Source organism: Bidens hawaiensis, unplaced genomic scaffold (assembly GCF_021521415.1).
Source record: "Bidens hawaiensis isolate Kalapana, Puna unplaced genomic scaffold, B.hawaiensis_p1.1 tig00042692_1, whole genome shotgun sequence".
Classification (NCBI taxonomy): Eukaryota; Viridiplantae; Streptophyta; class Magnoliopsida; order Asterales; family Asteraceae; genus Bidens; species Bidens hawaiensis.
In genome coordinates this window covers 119,083-123,707 of record NW_027505795.1, presented here as the reverse complement: position 1 = coordinate 123,707, position 4,625 = coordinate 119,083, and the positions used below count along the sequence as shown (strand labels likewise).

General features: G+C 38.5%; 1 pseudogene across 1 annotated transcript; it reads left to right on the top strand.

The window, feature by feature from the left end:
* The first annotated feature begins 201 nt into the window (after positions 1 to 201).
* LOC143615378 (protein DETOXIFICATION 32 pseudogene) lies at positions 202 to 1,795 on the top strand (annotated as a pseudogene). The gene is made up of 2 exons (XR_013150464.1): positions 202 to 671; positions 1,445 to 1,795. The product of XR_013150464.1 is annotated as a protein DETOXIFICATION 32 pseudogene (transcript).
* Positions 1,796 to 4,625: the final 2,830 nt, after the last annotated feature.

Here is a 4,625-nt window from a genome sequence, read left to right as displayed (position 1 = left end):
TTATTTTTTAATTATAACTTTTAAGTTGTAATATGTTCTATTAAAATATTGTTTTTATCTTTTAAGTTGTAAAAAAAATTAAAACCATCACACCACACTATCACCTCTACTAAATTGATGAAATTGATTGGGGTGAGGTGTCAATGTCAAAGTAAGATAAATACCATCACAATGAATCAGCCCCTCCCCCTAATACCGATCAAATAATAATAAATGAATGTTTTTCTAAGTATGTGTGTACAAAAGATATTACAAACCCGCGAATCACTAGAGGGTAGGTGGCTGGCTGGCCATCTTGTTATATATTATCACTTCTTATTCATATGAGTGGAACCAAATCATCCTCTACAAATTTAAAACCTCCTGTAGGTTCAATGGAAAGTGACCCGCATGTACCGCTTCTCTCCAATAAACATGTCACCACGGCAGTCACCTTCCGCTCAGGTACCGAAGACATACCGCCTATCACCGGAGCAAAGGAACTGTTTGTCCGGTTTGGTATAGAGTCAAAGAAGCTTTGGTACCTTGCGGGACCCGCTATCTTCACGTCTGTGTGTCGGTACTCTCTCGGGGCCGTTACGCAAACGTTTGCGGGTCATGTTGGGACTCTTGATCTTGCGGCTTTTTCGGTCGAGAATTCGGTTATTGCTGGATTCTCGTTAGGAATCATGGTTCGTACTTGTTTAATAATTTATATAAAATTTGTTATGGTGTAGCCGTGTAGGTGTTTATTGATTCGGTTTTTGGTGTAAAGGTTTTTTTTTGACGTGAAAGATAAAACTGAACCGAACCGATTCAAACAAATCTGAACTAAACTGATAACGGAGTTCGAGTTTGATTCAGTTTCGGTTTTGGTTTCGATAGAATTATTAAACAAATAATTCTCTTTTATGTTTATTTTTCTGTTTTTTGTTATTATTGATTTAAGTCCGAAAATTAAAATATAACTAAAATTATTCTTATTATAATGGGATGATAAAATGGTTAAGGTAAAAAGATGTGAAATGGGTTAAGCCTGTATATTGCAACACTTAACATTTAATTTTTAAAAGAAAAAAAACTACTAAAACTGTAACATGTGTGATCTAAATGATATAATTTAGATAAGCATGATTTTTATTCCATTTATTTAATTCGGATTATTTAATGTATTCGGTATTTTTCACGATGAAATAACTTAAATACTCATTTTTGGCCTACTTTTTGTTTAAAAATTTGTCATTATTGGTTATTGGATCACGTGAAATAAATAAAATGGATCTAAAATATTAGTGGGATTTGTTGAACGTTTTAAATAGTCAATATTTAATATATAATTTGTTTAAATCAAAACCAAATTTGTAATTTGATTGTTTTTCGGTTTAATCATTTTCACACCGAACAATGAACACCTCTAAATTCACCCAACTTTGTTTTACTAATTTACGTTGCGAACAATTGGCAGCTCGGTATGGGAAGTGCATTGGAGACGTTATGTGGGCAAGCATATGGCGCAGGACAAATCGATATGTTAGGCGTGTATATGCAACGATCATGGGTCATCCTATTAACCACGGCTCTTTTGATGGTGAACCTATACATTTTCGCGACCCCAATGCTGTTACTAATCGGGCAAACCGAAGAGATTGCACACGCGGCAGGGAAAGTGGCCCTATGGATGATCCCACAATTGTTTGCGTACGCTTTAAATTTTCCTATTGTGAAGTTTTTGCAAGCGCAAAGTAAGATAATGGTAATGGCGTATATAGCGGGGACCGCGCTGGTGTTACATACGGGGTTTAGTTGGTTGTTGTGACATCTGCCCCGATCCGACCCGACCCAGGTACCCGTTTCTCCGATCCGATCTCTTTCTTTTATGATTTAATATCTATTTATACTTATAATTTACTTTTAATAATAATAATGTATTTTCCTTCCCGCCTCTTCCTCTCTTTTCCTTCCCGCCGTCCCGTCCCTCTTCTTCTCTCCGCCTTCTTTTCCCTCTTGTCGCCGTCCCGCCCTTTAGCCTTGAACCCCTTCTCTCTTTGTGTCCTTTGTTTCTTCCCGCCTAAGGTTGTCTGCGCTGCTCCACGCGCCAGACTCCTTACAAGGAAGCCTGCGTGAAGACCACCTGTTACTGCGATACGCGAGACGAACTGTCCCCGCAGCGCGCTAAGGATTTTAGTTCTTCCCGCGGCGCGCTATGGATACCGTTCTTCCCGCGACGCGCTAAGGATTATAGTTCTTCTCGCGACGCGCTTAGAATTGAAGTTCTTCCCGCGGCGCGCTTAGAAATGTAGTTCTTCCCGCGACGCGTTAAGGTTGGTTCTGTCTGCCTTCGCGCTCGCGCACTCTTGACCTTCTGTGTCTGCCTTCGCGCTCAAGCTTTCTCGCGCTATGTCTTGAGTCTTTTCTTCTGTTTAATCCAGCCGTTTACTTTTGTGTTGTCTTATCTTCTGTGCTGTTGACCTGACCTATCTTATGTCTGAAAAGCCACTTTTGGCGCAGCATGCGCACCAACCCCATTGGTTGACAGAAAAAGTGACTGACATTATCTTTTGAGATCTGCTTTTTCCATGCTTGACCAGTACCTTTATCTGACCCTCCCATGCCTGTTTACTGTTACCTGTCAGCTTTTCCTTTGCCCCCTGCAGCTGCCATATCTTTTGATATCTTTTGCTTTTGGAATCTTTTACTTTTTGGAGATCTTTTCCCCTTTTCTAGGGATTGTGTTCCCTAGGGTTTCCCTATAAATAATAATGCTATTTTCTTAACACTACACACACAAACACTTATTATCTTTATCTTCCTTGCTCTCTGCCGTTGATCCTCTGTCGCCTCCTCTCTCTGCCTTCGTCGTCTCTCTTGTTCTGCCCTGCTTTTCCGGTAATATATATATTATATATAATAATTTACTTATTAATTATGCTAACTTATAATCAAGACTTAAATCAAATCGTTAAAACAATAATCTTTAATTATAGGTTAACTTGTGCTTGTTTAAAGTTGGTTCTTGCTTTATCTTTCACCGCACCGTTTATCAAGTGAGTAATCTCGTACCTAATCCCTTTTTATTTTTAATGTTTTGGGATGTTCATGTGTTCATACAAACTTAGAGTCTTAAACTTGTTTATGAACTTTAGTCGCGCAGTATCCCATGTGTTGAGGACGTAGACTTGGCTGTTTATTTGTATGTGTGGATCATTAACCGTCTTATCGGTCTATTCCGCAGTTCTCATGGTACCATTAGATGAACACGGGAGAACTATCGTTTATGATTTTCTCTTTTGTTTACACTTGCACAGTCTTTCTTGTTTGTGAGCTCAATTGTGAGCACTGGCAGTCTATGAGTATGAATCTTAGAGTTGGTCCCGATCGGATTACACCCTTGTTGAAAACCAGACATACACATGTTGCGCGCAGATTTTATTGTTATCTATGTATTGTATTAAACTTGATTTCTCACCAACACGCAAGTGTTTGACGTTTATTTTAACACATGTTCAGGTTTGCTGTAGCTACATTTGGAGCTTGTGGACACGTAGGACGTTTTTACTTTTGGACCTAGATTAAAATGTAATAAGACAAGTTATTGTTGTTCGAATATTGTGCCTTATAATATATTGATTTATGTTGATTTATGTTATTTGTGTTTACGTTGCGCGTGCGCGAATGAATATATTTATTAAATATTGACACCCAATAGTGTCACGAGTAATGAAACAATATGTGGCGCCCCGATGTATAATCCGCCTCTGGTCGGGGTGTTACATATTGGTATCAGAGCCCGTTGACTTTAGGATAGGTGGTTAGACGTAACGGCCTAGAATACCTAAGAGTCCCTTCTCGCGCATGAGAGAAATCTCATGTTTGCGCGCTTATTGTTAATTACTCGTTATTTATAAATATGCTTGCGCAGACGCAGCGTATGGTTTTATGTTTTATTTCGCGATATTTCGATTTTTGCTGAATTTCGATTTTTATTGATTTTACGTACATATTCGTTTGTTGGGATTGAAAATCCGAAAAGTCATGGTGATACATGAATAGTTGATTTTCAAATTCCATTTACGATTATGTTCTGAGGTTGGAGACTTGAAAAGTCATGGTGATACATGAATTGTCAACCTCCAATACTCATTTTCTTGTATATTTTATATTGAGGATTGAAAAGTCATGGTGATACATGAATCGTCAATCTCCAATACTCGTTTACTAGTCATTTTAAATTGAGAATTCGGAAAGTCATGGTGATACATGAATTGTCGATTCTCGATTCGAATTTGTTATCTGTAATAAGTTTGCATTCAAATTCATGTTTTATTTTAACTGTTGATGGTATCTAACCCCGCGAAACCAAGCTTTATAAGATTAAACTTTGCGCTAATATATTAACTAAAAATTAAAACTTTTATAGAATGCCTCCGCTATCTCGCCGTCATCAGAGGAGAGAAGCCTCGCGCAGGCGTAGACAGCAACGTTCCCAGGAAATGGCCGCCGCAATAGCCCAAGCTTTGAGCCAAAACAATACCTCCTGTTATAACATTAAGTCCTTTAACGCGGGTAACCCTCCAAAGTTCACAGGTCTTGAAGGAACCACCGTGATGCTCCAGTGGCTTGAGAAAATAGAAAACACTTTCCTCCAC